The sequence below is a fragment of the Bubalus bubalis genome, chromosome 2 (assembly GCF_019923935.1).
Source record: "Bubalus bubalis isolate 160015118507 breed Murrah chromosome 2, NDDB_SH_1, whole genome shotgun sequence".
Classification (NCBI taxonomy): Eukaryota; Metazoa; Chordata; class Mammalia; order Artiodactyla; family Bovidae; genus Bubalus; species Bubalus bubalis.
Window position 1 is genome coordinate 42,490,294 of NC_059158.1, and position 19,652 is coordinate 42,509,945.

The 19,652-nt window shown below is 47.6% G+C and overlaps 1 protein-coding gene across 4 annotated transcripts in view; it reads right to left on the reverse strand.

Moving 5' to 3' along the window:
• The window catches only part of PPARD (peroxisome proliferator activated receptor delta), an 87,032-nt gene that overhangs the window by 48,581 nt on the left and 18,799 nt on the right, over positions 1 to 19,652 (reverse strand). Inside the window, exons 3-4 of one of the 4 annotated variants that reach the window (XM_025271211.3) lie at positions 15,006 to 15,200; positions 13,806 to 13,935 (exon numbers count right to left, since the gene is read on the reverse strand). The exons of 2 other annotated variants lie outside the window; for them this stretch is intronic. The gene's annotated coding sequence lies outside the window, so the exon portion shown is untranslated. The remainder of the gene's footprint in view (positions 1 to 13,805; positions 13,936 to 15,005; positions 15,201 to 19,652) is intronic. One more of the 4 variants, XM_044930925.2, reaches the window with a different exon arrangement.

Here is a 19,652-nt window from a genome sequence, read left to right on the forward strand (position 1 = left end):
CAGAACCACCACAGTGAGTTCGGTTCCACAGCCTTCCCAGGTTCCCCACGACCTCTCCTTGCCCTTTGCCTCCATCACACGGTACCAAGGCCCACTGACCACCACCCTGAAGCCCTCTCTTCCAGGGGCTCCGCCCTCTGCTGTGTGCTTTACTTTACCCCTGCCTGAACCTCCCTGACACACGCCTCTCCCTGCGCCTGTCTTTGGTTGGCCTCCCTGCTCACCACACAAACCACCCGCTGGGGTTTTCTGCATTGTGACTGCATCTTCCGCCTCTTCCTGGGCTGCTGTCTTGCGGATGGAGGCCTGGCAGGGCCTCCTCATGCATCCAGAATGTAACCAGTGATCGTTGCGCTGGGACCCTGGCAGCCCTGACCCTTGAGCCCAGCAGAGCGCCCGGCAGGTGGCACATGCTCAGCTTGAGTCTCCAGAACTGATCGCCACATGCTTCTTTCCTCTCCTGCCACCTTCTACCTGTGACTCCTCCAAGGCTCCTTGCGCCATCAATGGGACACCACCCCAAGTCACACAGGCTGAAACACAGCACCACCGGGTCCCTCCTCACCACTGACTTTTCAACCATCCACTGTTCCCTTCCCCAGACTCTCCTGCTGTTCCGGCTCAGGCCATGCCCACCCTGCACCTGGCCCTTCCTCTAGACCCTCCCTTGATCCACTCCAGTCTCCTGCTCATGACATTCCTAAACCCAGATGTGATCTGTCACAACCCTGCCTACAAATCTCCGCAGCTCTCTTGTGCCCAAAGAATGCAATTCAACTCCTTAAATGCAGCATCCAAGGCCTCCCACCTGCTGGCCCCAACCTGTCAGCCCAACCACAGTGGGTGGAGCAGCAAAACAACTGACGTGTACCAAGTGCTTCCCACGTGTCTCTTAATCCCATTAATAATCAGGACTACAATTTTACAGAGGAAACCAAGGACAGAAGGGCTAAGTAACTTGCCCAGGGTCACAGTCGAGGCTCATGAGCAGTGTCCTAGGTCAGAACTAACTTTTTAATCCTTCAGTCTTCCCTGAAAGATTAGATCTTTAAGGGCTGGGATGTGCCTTTTAAAAAAACCTTTGAGGCAAGCTTCACACTGCCTCCCTGACTTCCCAAAGGGAACTGAGAGAGGGGTGGAAGAGGAGAGCGTGCAACAGGTTTCTGAGATGGACATCAAAGATGCTGTGGGTCCTAGAAATTATTCTTACAATTCCATTTTAGTTCTAAGAAGGAATATCCATGTTTAACGGTTTAGAAATTTTATAGTAAATAAAAGCTGTATTTTCTTTACATACAATTAACTGCAGCATCCTGGGATTCCTAATTAACCAGTGTGCATAAAATATTTATGCCTATTTTACGGGACCTATTTTCCAGGAGAAGGATTTACTACTTCCAAAGGTTTACGCTGTGACAAGCTGCCAGGGACAGCGCAGTGCAGCCCTGCCAGGTGCCTGGCCAGAAACACCGCTCCCAATGGCGACCCCGTTCCTGGAGCAGTGTCTCCTGGCAGGGCCGCGGTGTGTCCAGGAACAGGCTGCACTCCTGCCGCCAGCCTCCAACTGTCTATGGGCCTGGAACCTGGCTCTTCGAATACATGGCTCCCAGCCCAGAAACTCCCACAAAGCTGCCAGCTGTTCCCACTTCCTCAGGTTCTGGGGGACTACTGCTGGGGTCAAAGTGAAGGGGCAAAAACCACCCCAACAGTAACAATGATGATGAAGATAAAAGGCAAAGAGCAGAGGAAAGGGCACAGGAGAACTGAGCAACAGAGAACGCTGGTATAAACCCTGGGGCCTGTCTGGGCGCCGACTAAGTTGGTAGGTAAGGGGTGATTCCTCACACCTTCCTCAACTTCAGCCTTCTTACCCCCATTCTGACCTGCATTTGTTGACTTATCTATTCTCCCCTCTGGAATGGGGACTCCTTGACTGGTCCTAGTAGCTAGCGGACAGAAGGCTCTAAATTGATGCTGAATGAATGGTGGCAGACCTTGCAAATATCAACTCTCTTCTTCTCCCGTAGTGACAGAAGCCAAATTTTCTTTCATTTGGCAATGGGTCCATCTAAAAGACTTCTCAGCCTACCTTACAGCTATGGGAGGCCAAAGACACGGGAGTCAGCAAAGCTCTGTAAGGGGAACACAGTTAGCACATGTCCTTTTTATCCTCCCCCCATATCACCTTGTGAACGACATGACGGCTGGAGCTCCAGCAGCCATCACAGACCACACGCAACCCTGGGGCTGGAAGCCGTGCACTCAGAGTGGCAAAGCAGGGAGCATGCCTAGACTGTCTCCTCTAGATTTCTTTTAAATACCTAACAGAGAATAAATTTCTAGTGGTTTAAGCCACTGCTATTTCTGGTCTCTGCTTACTAGCTGCGAAATGTAATTCAACAAATTCATGAATAAACCAATTAAACCTGGTTTTCTTAAATTAGTCATTGCTGACTTTCAGTTCAAAGGCCAGTCACCATCTTTAATCTCTGGTCTGTGTAATACAATGATAATTTTCATTAATTATGGACATCAGGAAGATGGAAGGACAAAAGCAATACAAAGATGAGCTAGTACAGGTTGAGAGGATGAAGATGATCAGGGATGATGGCAGGAGGAGAAGCAGGAAAATGAGGGGCAGACAAGAGAGGGGAAGTGGGGGGGTGGTGGGGTAAGAAGAAAGTGTAAAGGGTGACAGAGCAAAGGAAAGGGGAAGATAAGGGCAGGTGGAGACCATGGAGAGATGAGGAGGAAAGAAGGGAAAAAGAAGAGTCAATGTGTCCCGTGGCAACAGTCACCACTTAAAGAGTACTCACTGTGGGCTGGGCACAGTGCCAGACACTCTGTACCATTCTCTTTAATCCTCATCCTTCTGAGGTAAGTATTATCATGCCCATTATAATTGTGGCTCTGACATACTAAATAACTTCCCCTGAGTCACAGAAAAAAGTAGAGGCAGAAGACATTCTTAAAGTAGCCTTAATGCAGGGGAGTGGGGGGCCATCATCCTTCCCTCTCTCTTTTCTCTGTTCTGCTGCCTGGAATGTGGGTGTGATAGCTGGTCCAAGGCAGCCATTTTGGACAATGCAAACAATAGCCACACCCTAAGAACGACAATGGAGAAGGAAATGGCAGCCCACTCCAGTACTCTTGCCTGGAAAATTCCATGGACTGAGGAGCCTGGTAGGCTACAGTCCATGGGGTCGCAAAGAGTCGGACACGACTGAGCGACTTCACTTTCACTTTCAAGAATGACAAAGCAGGGAACTGGAAGGAACCTGCGTTCTTTACAACCTAGTGGAGCTTCTATAACTGCCTGGGACTCCACCTATGCCACCTGGAGTCTACCCATAAATCTAACTATAAATGTTTCAGATCTCACTTTGCTCAATTTTCTTCCAATCTTCAATAACAGATTCCAAGACTCACTCCTAGAGAGCCTGATTCAGTAGTCACTCTCCTAGAAAAATGGCATCAGACTAGAAAAGGCAAAGAAATGATCTAAGAGTCCACAAAAAAAATCTTGATGCCTCAAAACCAGCAACTGCTGGTGATCTGCCCCTAGGATTCCCTGAAGATAAGCATGTGACACTGTAAACCTGTCATTATTTAAAGACAGGGAAGAGGGGAGGAGTTCTTAAAAACACACTTGGGCCCATTTTCAGAAACAAAACAGTGGTTCTATAATCTCAGGCCAGTCTGTAATGGTGCTCACAACCACCCAAGAAAAAAAATAAACTGATGGTTAAGCTTCAGAAAGAGAAGAGCTCCTTTTGAGCAAAAGCACCAGCCTGTCCAAGGGGCAGATGTACACACAACAGCATCACGCAGAATTACTTTCTTACACGATAGGCTGCAGCTTCCTGTGCACTAGGAATTCTCTCCAACTAGACAGCAAGCTCTTCTTGTCCAGGAAGGAGCTATCTCTTAGGAACCGTGTGTATTGGCCAGGCTATCTGCCACCCCCAGCCCTGTGCCTACCTCCGAGTTGAACTGAATCCTGAAATCTCAGCCAAGAGGACTGACAGTCAGAGCTGTCGTTGTTCACCACTCCCACCAGACTACAGTCTGACGGACATCCTCTGCTGATTGTCAAAGATCAACTCCCTTCTCTTCTGACATTACTCTTGTGACAGAATCCCAAGAGTTCAGAGAACTCAGGCAGAACAGAGGAGGGATGGCACAGGCCCTGTTTAGCTCTGCCCAGGCCTATCCAATCTGCCCCTTTTAGCTGCTGAAATCTCAGAGAGGCAGAGCTTTTAACTGGGCTGGATGCAATGGGCAGGCATGGGCGACACTCAGCTCTGAGCAGCTGGCTACTGCACCTTCACATCCTGTCTCCTTCGAGGTACCCGAGTGGCTGTAGAATCACCCACTCCTAGAGCAACTGTCCCTTTCAGAAGTGTGACCTTATTCTAAAATTACAGGTTCTCAGGGTTCACTAGGGATCGTAATTAGTTTGTATTCCTTTGCCTGGTACTCAGAGAAGCCAAGTTTGGGGATGGAAAGTGGGGCATGTATTCTTAAGGCTGGAAACTAATCTGCAGGATTTAGTGGCTTTTTCTGGCCACTGGCTTGCTTTTAGTCTCTGGCACCCTCTGCTAGACTGAGAATTGCTACCTTGGGTCCCGGCCACACTTCCATCAACTTGGCACAAAACCTGCCAAAAAATCATCTTTCCTGCTGTCTTTTCCCTGCATCTGGGTCTCAAACAACTCTCAGGCTCTTGCTTCTACTCAACCAGAGAAATTCAACTCAACAGGCCACACTGAGCAGTCACCAAGCGATGGGGAGAATGCCAGGAGCTTTAAGCACCAAGAAAAGCAGGGCCCTGTTCTCAAGGGTCTTAGCACCTGGAAAAGACGGGAAATAGGTAAACCAGCAATGACCTACAGAATGATAATTACTATAGAAAGAGACTTCAAGCACAGAAAGAGCAAAAGCCACTCTGTCAAGAGGGATAAAGGAAGGCAGTCAGGGGAGACGGACACTTCCTGGGAGGAACAAAAATGTACAAAGGTGCAGAAGCCTGGGGTGTGGCCTCCTGGAGCCAGAAGCCATTTACTATATGCCAGAGGCTGCCATTCTACAGATGAGAAAACTGAGGCACAGAATCTTGTCCAAGACCACAAGTTGAAAGGATGAAGACAAGTTCCAAACCAAACAGCTGAACTCTAAACCTTGAGCTTTTAAACATTAGTTTGTGGTATGCAATAGTTCGATTTGCTTAAGTGTAAAATTTAAAGCTAAGCTTACACAGGAGAGGTAAATGGGGGCTAGATCACAAAGGGCTGCATACACTATACTAAGGACTTGGACCTGAACTTGCAGCAACACAGGGAAAGAGCTTCGCCTTCCTGCTACAGTCACAGTCATATTATTAGAAATACTAGATAAGATAAATGATATCCCTAAACATACAGCCAAATTTCAAAGAAAAATACCCCATGTGCCGGAAATGACAAGAAAAAGTGAAACACGAACAGTGAGTGGGACTGACACCAGAATGACCTGTGGACTTTTGAACCCACATATGAAGTGGCTTTAATGTCTGGCTGTGACTTTGAGTCCGGATATCAAGATGAGAGCCTCAAAGGGCTGCCCAGAGCAGGACAACAACAAGGAGCTGGCCATTGCTCCAAGGCTCTGTGGAAGGGTGAAAGGGGTGTCAAAACTGAGAAATGAACATAACAACTGAGCCAGGACCTTTAACCCTATGGGCCCACCAAATGCCAACTGTTCTAAGGGAAACTTTCACCTCCCAGGACACAAAAGTTGCCTATAAGAATCCTTCCTGAGGGACTCTGAGCTCATAACCCAAAGTTACAAATCACACAGGGAAAGAGACCACCAAGAGGGGCAGCATAGGACACAAGAAGGGAGAAAGCATCTCAAAAACCAGGAATAATAAACTAATGTGAAAGAGATGACAAAATGAGAAGATTCAGATGATGAAAGAGATAGAGCAGCACAGAAAAAACAGATAAGAGATTTGGATGGTGGAGAAGGAAATGGCAACCCACTCCAGTGTTCTTGCCTGGAGAATCCCAGGGACAGGGGAGCCTCGGGGGCTGCCGTCTCTGGGGCCGCAGAGTCGGACACGACTGAAGCGACTTAGCAGCAGCAGCAGCAGTGCGAACTGGCTATCATAGCACCGCAAGAGCTTAGAGCAGAATTCTGAGTTTGTGTACTACTCCTAATTTCCCTTCTTTCCCTGCCTCAGGAGTCTTAGAGGGCAGAGTCCTCTATCACCAGCTTTCCAGCAGCAGTTATAGTATAAAAGTATCTGTGAAGATTAATTTTAGAATTAGTGGCTTATATTATAAAAAGGTATATATGACTTTTTCTTTAACCCAAGGGGCTAATTAGAAAATGCTGTATACTTATTTGCAATTAAACATTTGTTCTTCCAACTTAATTTGTATCATTAAGAAGCTTCAATTTAAGTTTTATATACATGTACCAATATTTTTTGAACATTATTAAAGGAATTAGAACTCTGAAAAAAAAAAAAAAAAGAGAGACTTGGATGGTAGAATGGTCAACAGATATCTAAGGAATTCCAGGAGACTAGAGTACAAAAAATGGGACTCTCCAAGTCTAAATTTATCTAAAATTATTCCAAAATACAAAAACAAAAAAAAATTTTTTTAAGTGAGTCTTTGGGTAGAAGTAGCACACCAAATTCTGAGCAAGAAAAAGAGAAACAGGGCTTCCCTGGTGGCTCAGCAGTGAAGAGTTCACCTGCCAATGCAGGAGGTTCGATCCCTGGTCCAGGAAGACCTCACATGCCTCAGAGTAACTAAGCCCAGGCGCTACAACTACGGAGCCTGCACTCTGGAGCCTGGGAGCCGCAACTATCGAGCCCACGGGCCACAACGGCTGAAGCCTGCGTGCCCTAGAGCCCGTATCCTGCAATAAAAGCAGCCACCACAATGAGAAGCCATGCAATGGAGAGTAGCCCCCACTCGCCACCACTAAAGAAAAGCCCGCCCAGCAATGAAGACCCAGCACAGCCATAAATAAATAAATAAAATTATTTTTAAAAAGAAAAACAAATCCACGCTTACTTTCAAATGGTTCTAGGGACTTCCCTAGTGATCTAGTGGCTAAGACTCCAAGCCCCAGTGGAGGGGGTCCAGGTTCAATCCCTGGTCAGGGAACTAGATTCCACATACTACGACTAAGACCTGGTAGAGCCAAATAAATAAAAATAGTGTTTAAAAATGGTTCTAAACAAAAGTACAGAGATACAGAAATGCATTAACTAAGTTTAAGTAAAAAGAATACAAATATTCATTATACTATTTTCATGTTTTTTTGAAAGTAAAAAGATAGCGGGAAAGAAGAGAAAATGTAGGAGTAAGAACAGAAATAAGATGTATAATTTTCAGACTAGTAAAGAGAATTAAAAAAAAACCCAATCGGGGCTCCCCTGGTGGTTCAGTGGTAAAGAATTCACCTGCCAATGCAAAAGACATGGGTTCGATCCCTGGTCCAGGAAGATCCACATGCCGCAGGGGGGGGAAGAAAATCTCAAACAGAAGGCAGGAAAGGAGAAAAACAAGCAGAAAAGGAAGGCACATTAAAAGTACACAAAAACATGATAATATATTTAAGTCAAACCCCCAAATGTAAATAAACTCATTTAAGACAGTTTCAGATCTGACTTAAAATTTTAAATCCAGCCACATTCTGTTTATGAAAGAAACTCCTAAAACACAATGACACGAAAAGGTTGAAAATACAAGGAAAACAACCACCACGAGCTGGGGTAGCACTGGTGTCATCAGACTTGAAGGCAAAAAGCAGCAACGATACGATCTGGTGACTGATTTAAAGGGACACGGAGGGCAACCATCAGGTGACCGAGGGCATGGAGATACTCCCGGTAAGGCGGGGCGGTGGGGACAGCAGGTCTGGCAGAGAAGGGGTAGAAGCCCCCGGATGCGCGCACGCAGGCGGGGGAAAGGGAGAGGAATCTGGGCAGCACCGAGAGCAAGAGGGAAGACGGAAGCTTCATCTCCCAGAGGGCAGGGCCCATCTCTTTCTGCTGCATCTTTCCAGAGTCTAATAAGGTACGAGGCACAAAGCAGGCGCTGGTAACTGCATGAGCGATAAGAAAGCAATATACAAGTAGGTGATGACCAAACAAGAGACGTCTCAGAGCTGCAAGGAAAGAAGCTGTGCCATCTGTAAGGCCTGTGATCTCCACGGTGACCAGGGGCAGCATCTTCTTACAGGGACGGGGGTGAGGGGGAGGACTGGAGCAAGCTCCCGGGGAATGGGACACGACACCCGTGAGCGACGAACAAAGGGTAACTACTGCTAGAGAGCCGTAACTGACTCCATGCAGGGCACAGCTCTGCCCCCGACAAGCGCTGCCTTGGCCATCCAGCTCTTCCTTCGAATCCCAGTGTACTATCTGCAGACTTAGCCAAGGAACAAGCAGACAACACGACTCATCTTTGGAAAAAAGAACTGCTGTGAGACCACAGGCAAGAGGCTGCCGCTGTGACCCGGGGAGGCCTGCCTCCATGTCCCTGGCCCCTGTCCTGGGCAGGCCCTCCTGGACAGGAACTGTGTGGATGGCAGCAGGGACTGTGGCCAGTGGTGACTCAGGCAGCGTGGGTGCCCGCCGCCTCCAGAGGGGGCAGCCTGCGCCATTTGCGTCTGGCTTCCTGGAAGCATTTCTTCATTTCTCCTTTTGCAGACCCGCAACTTCCAGAGTGACATCTCTCCTGATGACTAAAGAGGGCATGTCAAGCAGCCACTGGAACCCACGTCTTCTTACACACCCCTGACCAACCCAACTTTACTCACTCCCCAACACCTCCACACTCGACAGGGGGAAGTGGCCGGAGGGTGCCCCGGGGCCTGAGGGAGACAGGAAATGATGCGGCACTGCCCGCGGCCACAGTGAGGGCCCAGGAGGTCCGAGCTCCGCTCAGCCACCACCGTTCCCCAACAGGCGGGACTTCGGTGGCCCAAGGAAAGGGGCATGTGACTAAACTAACGGGTTCCTGGGTCAGAGAGTGTCAGAGTTCAGAAGACCACAGGACTTCCTCTCTTAAGTTAACTCAGATTCAAGGGAACAGGGAGTCAGAAACTCTCTGAGACTGCTGAGACAGGGTAAATTAGTGTAACTCTCTAGAGTTAGGCAAAATTTATCAATCTCCTAACTTTTAAAAAATATTTATACATTTGGCGGCGGCGGGTCTTGGTTGCGTTTTGTGGTGAGTGAGCTCTCTAGCTGTGGCTCAGCAGTCGCTCTGCAGCAAGTGGGACCTAAGTTCCCTGACCAGGGACCAAAGCGGCATCCCCTGCACTGCAAGGTGGATTCTTAGCCACTGGGCCACCAGGGAGGTCCCAATATCCTTACTTTTGATTCATTCAGAATGATACACACACTCTCTCTCTTTTTAACTCTTCGGCTGCCCTGCACAGCACAGTCTGGGACGTTAATTCCACGACAGGGATGGAATCCGTGACCCCTGCACTGGAAGCAGGGCGACTTAACCACTGGCCTGCCAGGGAAATGCCTCTCTCTCCTTTAAAACCAAGTATCTACCAAGTGCCAGGAATTACGCCAGGTAGTGGGTTAGTTCTTACCAGGGCAGACAACGTGACTGCCCTCAAAGAACTTCTGTTCCAGTCAGGGATTCAGACAACCGGATAAGGTATCAACCAGAAAAGATACCAGGTTATCTTATTAACCAATCAGATAAGATCAATTTTGAGTATAGGAAGTAGTATATATAATAGCAAACGATGAGAACCGACCCAAATGTGCATCAGCAGAACTGGTTAAGTAAGCTCAGGTAAACTCCTAAGAAGGGACACTGCTCTGCTTAAAAATGCGTTTTTGAAAACTATATTCAAATTGCTAGTGATATGAATATTTAAAGCAGGTTTCAAAACAGCATCACAATTACGTTCAGTGCAAAAACCCAACCACACAAGACCACATATCATATGACCCCATTTATACAAAATGTCCAGAGCAGGCAAATCTGTGGAAACAGAAAACAGACTGGAGATTGCCTGGGGCAGAGGGGTGGTGCATGGAGACAGTGAACATTAATGGACGCAAGATTTCCTTCTGAGATGAGAAAAGGTTCTAAAATTAATTATGGTAATGGTTACACAACTCTGAAAATATACTGAAAACCATCAAATTGTACATTTTAAATGGATGGACTTCATGGTATATGGATTATACCCCAATAAAGCTGCTGAATAACAGTATCATGATATGACTTCAATTTGGTTTTTCAAAAAGAGGATTTTGTGGGAATTCCTTGGCTGTCCAGTGGTTAAGACCCTGCACTTCTGCCTGGGTTTGATCCCTGGTGGGAGAACCAAGATCCTACATGTTGTGTGGCTGGGCAAAAAATAAAAACAAGAAGAGGGTATATGAAGGCGTTTATGTACAGGAGAGAGAGAGAAAGTATGGAAATGCTCCAACCATCAAAATATTAACTGAGCGATTCTCTGAGAGGAAGGTTCTGGGTAATTTCTGTTTCCCTCTATATTTTCCGAATATTCTAAAATGTAAGCATTATTTTAACTGACAAAAGCAATCAGCCTGGGTTTTCAAATCTTCAAGGGGACCTTAAAGTAGATAGAAGGCACAAAACCAGAAGGATCCAACCGCTGTGCTAGCTTGGATATATCTAGTGGAGTCATGTTCTTTGCACCAAAGATAACCAGGCAGCTCAGCAAAGGGATTTTATATTCCAGATAAATGAGACCCAGTAGGCCCTGGTTAAGGATCTTCTGAGCACTGGCAGAGCTAGCTCCCTTCTGTAAACACTTTAAAATGAAACCAGCAGTCACCAGAGAGCTCAGATACTACCAAAGAAGAGGGTGAGCTGAGCAGATGCAGTCTGAAACCTGAAGGCTGTCAGAAATCACAACCACACGCCTGGATGCGATGTGTGAGGCCCTTAGGATAATCTCTCAGGTCCCACTTGAACTGCTCTGATCAGTGACTTCAAAGACGCCTTTCTGAAAAGTCAGTGGTTCTCCAACCAGGCTGCCCACTCTGGTCAATGGGGAGCTTTAAAACGCAGATCCCTGTACTTCATTCCTGGAAATTCTAATTTCCAGGAGAAATCAGACGCCTGAGACAAGGCCCAGGAAACTACATTTCTTCCAAAACTCCCTAGTGAATCTGCCAGCTGAGTCTTGTCTGGGAATCACCGGACGAGACACCCCCTGGGACGACGAGCAACAGGGCCCATCTGCACATCTGGCGGCCGTGCCGGGATCCCACGGGCCAGCGCTAAGCGCAGGAGGGGAGGCTCAGCGGGGAAATTCCGGGCGTGTTCCGCAGTCAGTGCCGAAGAGCCTGGGGGACAGCAAGCAGATCCCCAAGACAAAGACAATGCTGGAAGGTTCTCTTGAGCACAATGATCTGAGATGCTAACCTGTGAAAAAGAAGTAAGAAGTCCATCTTCTGGGCTTCCCTGGTGGCTCAGTGGCAAAGAATCTGCCTCTAATGATAGAGACATGGATTCGATCCCTGGGTTGGGACGATCCCCTGGAGGAGGAAACGGCAACCCACTGCAGTATCCTTGCCTGGAAAATCCCAAGGGCAGAGGAGCCTTGCAGCTTCAGTGCATGGGGTCACAGACGCGGCTGAGTTACTAAACAACAACCACAGTGCAACCTCTGCTTGGGAGGTCAAAAGAGAAAGTAGTTCCTTCCAACGACACACGCGAGCCAACAGCTTTGCAGGCGCCAAGGAGTAGGAAGCAGAAAGGGATGCAGTGCGGTGTGGCAGAGCGAGCCCTGGGCCTGAGTCACAGCTGTGGGTTCTAATCCCTGCTCTGCACCGTCGTCGTCAGTGGTTCAAGACGGCATCCTTGCTGCGACTCCCTCCTTGAATCTGGCTGGTCCAGGATCTGCTCTGACATGTGGCAGGGGCCCCCACTCAGACGGCTGAGGGAACGAAAACCCAGTGTTCTAACAAATAACCTTGTCACAGAACCCTCTGACCAGGAGCTCCCACTTTTAGTGCCCTTCTCGGCCAGGGGCACATCTCCATACCTCAGGTCTGGGAACTATTTACGATCTCCTGTAACCGGGAAGGACCCTGCCAGCAGGCACCCAGCGTTCCAGGATGACTCACCGTCCCTCACCACAGCCGCGTCCCCCCTGGCCTCCCTTCTTCCCGTTACAGTGTCATCTTTGTCCTGGCCACCTCAGGGCAAAACATCAACCTCGCAGGAGCCGCTGTCTCCCTTCAGCATCCAGGGAACAAGACTTGGCCTCCACACCTCTCCGCTCCACCCCGCCACCCAAAGGCACGGTCCTCACGGCAGGCAGACCTGAGAGTGCTGCTCTTCAAGTTGCTAGCTGTGCGCCATACATGAGTTTTTTGACCTCTCTGGGGCTTAGTCTCCTCAGCTGCAAACAATATACATCAGTAACACCTTCTTTTTGAGGTGGTTTCCCAGATATGAGTCAAGAAAACACAGCCAAAGTACATAATACAGAGAAGGCGCTCCATACGAAGCAACGGTTACTATAGGCCAGAAACTTTCCCCTCAGTTATTAATACAGACCTCTCCTAACCTAAGTCTCTGACTGGGTGTCACTCTTCATTTTGACCCCTCCTGTATGATCCGAGCAGGTTAATTGTCCTAGATAAGAGCCACCAGCTTACTTTCCTGCCCAAAGGCCTCCCACGGCTCGCATGTTCTCGCATCAGTCTCAGCTTCCCAGCCAGGCCTGGAAGAATGTCTGCCTTCACGGCCCTGCCCCACCCTTCGGTGCCCTCCAAGCCAATCCCACCCTCACGGCAACTTGCTACAGGAGGCAGCCTTCCAAACGACCCCCAAACACACCCGCCTCCTAGTATTCAGGCCCTCGTGTAATAGCCTGCTGACTCAGACACTGTCGGATCCTAAATGTTGTTTAAAGGTGATGCTGGGAAAGATTGAAGGCAGGAGGACAAGAGGATAAGATGGTACTCGATGGCATCACGGACTCAATGGACATTAGTTTGAGCAAACTCTGGGAGATGGTGAAGGACAAGGTGACGGGGTAGCCTGGCGTGCTGCAGTCCATGAGGTTGCAAAGAGTCAGACGTGACTGAGCGACTAAACAACAGCAACAAAGTTCTGGGGTAACCTGTTATGAAGCAATGGATAATTCTCCTGATTTCCCCAATCACATCACAGCTGTTGCTCTTTTACTCACAGCTGCCTTTCCTACAACATCTCCGCCTACCACAATCCTGCCCAGCCTACAAGGCCCACCCCAGATGCTAAATGCTCACCTGAGCCATTCTTAGTTCAATTCAGTTGCTCAATTGTGTCTGACTCTTTGCTACCCCATGGACTGCAGCACTCCAGGCTGCTTTTGTCAAACCAGCAACTGTCAAACCAGCTTCCTCTCCCATACCTCACCATGGCATCTGTCGCATTGTATCCAAATCAATCTGTTTGTTAAATTCATGTGCAAAAATAGCTGTCAGGGTTATTCACGGCAGCAAAAGACTGGAAATCACCTGCACGTCCATCAATAAACGAGAGGATGGCACACTCATGCGAGAGACGAGGGAGGAGTGAAAAAGAATGAGGAAGCTCCAGGTGTACTGACATGCAAGGGTGGACAAGACACAAGACGTGATGCGAGGAGCAGACCAGTGTGCACAGCAGACAGTCATCTGCCTGGAAAGTAATAATGTCATAACAGAAAAGAGGTAAGTACGCACCCATAAACCAAAGTGGCTAAGACAGCTGCCTCCGCAAGGGTTGCTGGACAGCTGAGATGGGGAGGGAAAGAGGGAATACCTTCTGAATTTTGCAGCATGTCAAGAATTTTCAATTCAAGGGACCTCCTGGTGGTCCGGCAGCTCAGATTCCTTGCTCCCAAGGCAGGGGCTCAGGTGTGACCCCTGACCAGGGGACTGGATCCCACACCCTGCAATAAGAGTTTGCATGCCACAACTAAGACCTAGTGCATTCAAATAAATAAATATAATAAATAAATATTTTAAAAAAGAATTCTCAATTCAAAAATAAGCAACTCCTAAGAAAAAGCTTTCCTGCTAAGATCAGGAACAAGACAAGGATCTCCACTTTCACCACTTCATTCTATATTGTACTGGAGATTCTAGGCAGCACACTTAAGTGAAAAAAAGAAAAGTTATCCGGATTGGAAAGTAAAAAGTAAAACGATCTCTATGAGCAGAAGACATGGTCTGATACATAGAAAATCCTAAGAAATCCACTTAAAAAACAGAACTAATAAATAAGTTCAGTAAGGTTGAAGTATACAAAATGAATATATAAAATTTAACTGTATTTCTATACACTAGCAATGAAGCAGTAAGTCCACAAGTCCACAGTGTCTGATAAACACGAGAAGCAGGGACTGGTGGTGCAGTCCTTAAGACTGTGCTCCCAACGCAGGGCTCAGGGTTTGATCCCTGGGCAGGGAACTAGATCCCACAGGCCGCAACTGACAGGTCGCATGCCGTGACTCAACATCCTGCATGCTACAACGAAGACTTGGCACAGCCAAATAAATAAATAATAAATAAAATAAATATTTTTTTAGAAGCAGAGGATAGAGACAATGAAGGAAAATAAACAGAAGACTTCCTGGAGACTCCAAAACATTTGTCTTTAGCAACTAAGGGCTCTACAGAAATTAAGGAAAGAAGACAAATACGTAGATATATTCTGGTGATACAGGGGCTTGCCAGGCGGCGCTAGTGGTAAAGAACATGCCTGCCAACACAGGAGACGTAAGAGAGGCGGGTTCCATCCCTGGGTTGGGAAGACCCCCTGGAGGAGGGCAACCCATTCCAGTATTCTTGTTTGGAGAATCCAATGGACAGAGGAGTCTGGTGGGCCATAGTCCACAGGGTCGCAAAGAGTTGGACACAACTAAATCGACTTAGCACACATCCTGGTGATGTATCTTGAACTCCAAGAAAAAAAAAAATTCTTACATCTTTCAGAGAAGAATAAAAACAGATTACTTACAGAGAACTTAGAATCCAACTTCATATTGGAGTCTTCTTATCCACTATTCATACTGAAACATGGAGCAGTAACCCCCAAATTCTGGTTCTATATGCAACAGTGCTATCAATCAAGAGGGCAGGCGTGGGCAGCTTTGGACAGCGCTGCTGGGTATGTAAGACGGTGCGGCCACTACGGTCAACAGCGTGGTGGTTCCTTCAAAAATTAAAAATAGACTTATCGTGTAACCCAACAATTCTACTTCTGGGTATGTACCCAGAAGAACTGAACAAGGGGACATGAACAGATATTTGTACATCCAAGTTTAGAGCAGTACATTCATGATAGCCAAAAGCAGAAAGGAACAGATGAAAGGATCATCAACAGATGATACACAAATGGATGATATACAGATGGATAAACAAAATGTGGTACATTCCTAAATGGAATATTATGCAGCCTTACAAACGAATGGAGTTCTGACGCGTGCTACAACATGGTGAACTCTGAGACGCTGTAAGTGACACTGGCATTAGTCAGTCGCTCAGTCGTGTCTGACTCTTTGTGATCCCACGGACTGCAGCATGCTAGGCTCCTCTGTCCATGAAATTCTCCAGGCAAGAATAATGGAGTGGGTTGCCATGCCCTGCTCCAGTAAGTGACATTAGCTAGTCACAAAAGGACAAATACTGTATGACTCCACTCATATGATGGATTTAGAGTAGCCAAGTTCATAGAGATAGAAGGTAGAATGGTGGCTGCCAGAGGCCTGGGGGAGGGGGGAATGGAGAGTTTATTTAGGGTACAGTTTCATTCTTGCAAGATGGTTTCCAGCTTTTTCTTTTGCCATGCTGTGCAGCTTGTGGGATCTTAGTTCCCCAATCAGGGATTGAGCCCAGGACCATAGCAGTGAAAGCTCAGAGTCCTAACCACTGGATCACCAGGGAATTCCCATTTCTGCAAGATAAAAAAGTTCTGGAGATGGATGGTGGTGAGAGTTGTCAACAATGTGAAGGTACTTAATGCCACTGAACTTACATTTGAAAAAATGGCTAAAATGACAAAATTTTTGTTACGGATGTTTCACAATTAAAAATAAATACATAGGGTGCCCCTGCTGGCTCAGTGGTAAAGAATCTGCATGCCAATGCAGGGGAAACGAGTTCGATCCCTGGTCCGGGAAGATCCCACAAGTTGTGGAGCAACTAACCCTGTGCACCACAACCACTAAACCTGTGCTCTCGAGCCCGGGAGCCCCAGCTGCTGGAAGCTGGGTGCCCTAGAGCCTACGCTGCACAACGAGAGAAGCCAGCACAACGAGAAGCACGAGAACTGTAACGAAGAGCAGCCCCCATTTGCAACAACAACCCAGCAGAGCCATAAGCAAACAAATACAAAGCCAATAAATACAAGAAACAAACGAAAATAAGTGAGGGCATGATGAAGGCACTTTGGAAAACAGTTTGGTAGTTCCTCAAAATATTAAACAGAAAGTTACCATATGATCCAGCAATTCTACTCCTATAAATAACCCCCAAAGAACTTACAACATATCCTTACACAAAGCCAGTAAACGAGTGTCCACAGAAGTCAAGAAAATGGAAATAACCCAAATGTCCATCACCCGAAGAATGGATAAACAAAAAGTGATATACATACAATGGAATATTATTCAGCCATAAAAAGGAATGAAATACCATTACATGTTAGAGCATGAATGAACCTTGAATACATTATGCCAATTGAAGAAGCTAGACACAAAAGGCCACATATTGTATGATCCCATAAATATGAAATGTCCAAAACAGGGAAACCCACAGAGAAGGACAGCAGGCTAGTGGCTGATAGGGAACTGATGAGGGGACGGTGGTATCAGGAATCAGCACTAATGTGTACAGAGTTTGCTCTAGGGCTGACAGAAATGTTATGAAATTAGATAGTGGCAATGACTGTACAACACAGTAAATCTACCCAAACCACTACAGGGCGTACATTAAAGAGGTGAATTTTATGTTATGTGAGGTGTACTTCAATTTTCAAATGCCACAGAAACGTACAGATGATAAGATAAAAGGAACTGCGCCCACTCTGCCTCGTGGCCCGGTGATTCAGAATCTCGGCCGGTCTGCGCCCTCCTGTCCTGCAGGGCCGCCTGCCCTACCCCTCTGCCCCGGGTGCCCTGTACTCGGGCTGCTCACCAGACCTTCACCTCCCCCTTGACTCCCCACTTTCCGCCTCGTGGGCAAGGCCTGCCCCTGCCCCACGGAACCCATGTCTCTCCTGGCAGGCGCCCACCATCACTCAGCCCCACCCAAGCGGGTCTGCAGGTTGAGACCGCAGCCCCCGGGGTCACCCCAGAGGAGCTGCCCAGGGCCCGGGACTGCGGTTCTGAGTGTGTGTCAGCTGAGGGATACAGTTTCATGTAGGGACTTAATTATAGCTCAGGGGTGGAGGAGGGGCGAGGAGCACCGCAGGCTCTGAGGGGCTGCACAGGAAGCTGCTCTGCTCTGCAGCCCAGGGGCCGGCCACCAGGTCTTGCCAGGACTGGGCTCCACTGGAGAACACGCATGACCCAGAGAGGCCCACAGGGACACACGGCTTACAGAAATCATCCTGTTCACAAGCGTGAAGTCCTGGCCACCCCCTCCATGAAACACCAGTCTGTGTGCTGACCAGAGTAGTTCAGAAAAAGGCTGAGATGCCAAGTGTTACCTACCCTCAGGGCTCAGAGGCCTTCTCCTCACCTAATGCCAGAGACCCCACTTTATTCGAGAGGAAGTGAAGTGGAGGGATCGTTGTTCCTCCTTGAACACCCCACCTTCAATTTCCCCCCCAGCTCTGAGCTGTCGTTTTAGAATGGAATCTGAGAGGCCGATTCTGAGGATGCCGGGGACATCTCCCCCGACTCTGAGGATGCTGGGGACATCTCCCCCAACTCTGAGGATGCTGGGGACATCTTTCCCAAGCCTGACTACGTGCTCAGATCCCCACCCACTGCCCAGGGAGGGGCCAGGGAGCAGGGTCGGTGGAGCTCTGTGGCTAGGTGTGTCAGCCCTGTCAAACTACCCAGCCTAGGCACTGCCAGGTGGGGAAAGTAGACAGGCAGAGGTTCATGGAAAGAGCAGGGCCTGGGTGGAGGAGTGTGTCCCCTCAAGATGTAATTCCTTCCCCCTTACTTCCGCCCATATCCAGGCAGCTTATATTGAACGTCAGGCTCTTCCCGGCCACCTTGGGGGCCACCCGCCAGCTGCCCCGCCCCCTCCGCTCCGCCTAGCACTCAGTCTCTTCTCTCTGCTGCAAGATGGCAGGGACCCAGGCCCTCCTGTCTGTCACTCTTCCCCAGCCCCACCCCCTGCTGGGCACGATCCTTCCCATCTTCATTCTGTGTACTTTTTTTTCTGAGCTCTTGAGAGGTTTTCCTCTGAAAGCCATGAAAAGAAACCTTCAGACTGGGGGCAGTATCCTTTCCTGGGTTTGCACAGGAGGAAAAAGAAAGGCAGAGGGGTGGGGAGGGACAGCAGACAGGGACAGATGCGGAGAGGCAGAGACACAGCTCACGCACCTCCCTGCCATCCACCCTTCAAGCAACTACTCCAACAGGTGGCTCTTCCCAAATGCCTCTCTTTGGGCAAAATACCTTTCTTTGCTCACTCATAAAAGGCAAGGAAGGTCAGAGAGCAGAGACATGATGAAACCACCTGAAAAACGGGAAAGGCAATTCATAAAACTGATAAACAACACACCATTTTTGAGAGAAAAAAAGATTAGGTATATACAATCATACTAAAACCTCAAAGAACACAGTCCTTGGCTTGTGAGAGATTGTTACCCACATTCTTCACCAAAAGATAATATTCATTAATAGATGAATGAATGAATGAACAAAGATAAAAATTTATAGCAGTCACTTGCAGATGGCATAATTATGTTTGATTTTTTTGGTCCTACCTCTTGGCTTATGAGATCTTAGTTCCTGGAAGATGGACTGAACCTGGGGCCCCGACAGTGAAAGTGCTGAGTCCTAACCACTGGACTGCCAGGGAATTCCCTAGGTATGACTTTTAAAATTTTTCTTTGAAGTATAGTTGATATGCAATATTATATTAGTTTCACGTGTACAGCATAGTAATTCAGTATTTTTGCAGATTATACCCCATTATAATTTATTAGAAGATAATGGCTATAATTCCCCATGCTACACAATATACCCTCGTTGCTCAAATAGTTTACATACAGTAGTCTGTATCTTTTAATCCCAGGCCCCTAATTTGCCCTCTCCTCCCTCCCCTCTCCTCTCTGGTGACCACAAATTTGTTATCTGTATCAGCAAGTCTGTTCTGTTTTGTGTATACATTTATTTGTATTACTTTTTAGATTCCACATATAAATCATGTCACAGAGTATTTGTCTTTGTCTGACTTATTTCATGAGGCATAATATTCTCTATGCCCATCCATGCTGCAGCAAATGGCAGAGTTTCATTCTTCTAGGGTTGAGTAATGTTCCACTGTAAATGTATACCCTTCTTCTTAATCCATGTGTCCGCTGATGGGCACTCAGGATACTTCTATACCTTGGCTATTATAAAGAGTACTGCTACGAATATTGAGGTGTAGGTATCTTTTTGAATTTGCGTTTTTGTTTTTTCTGGATCTATACTCCAGTACT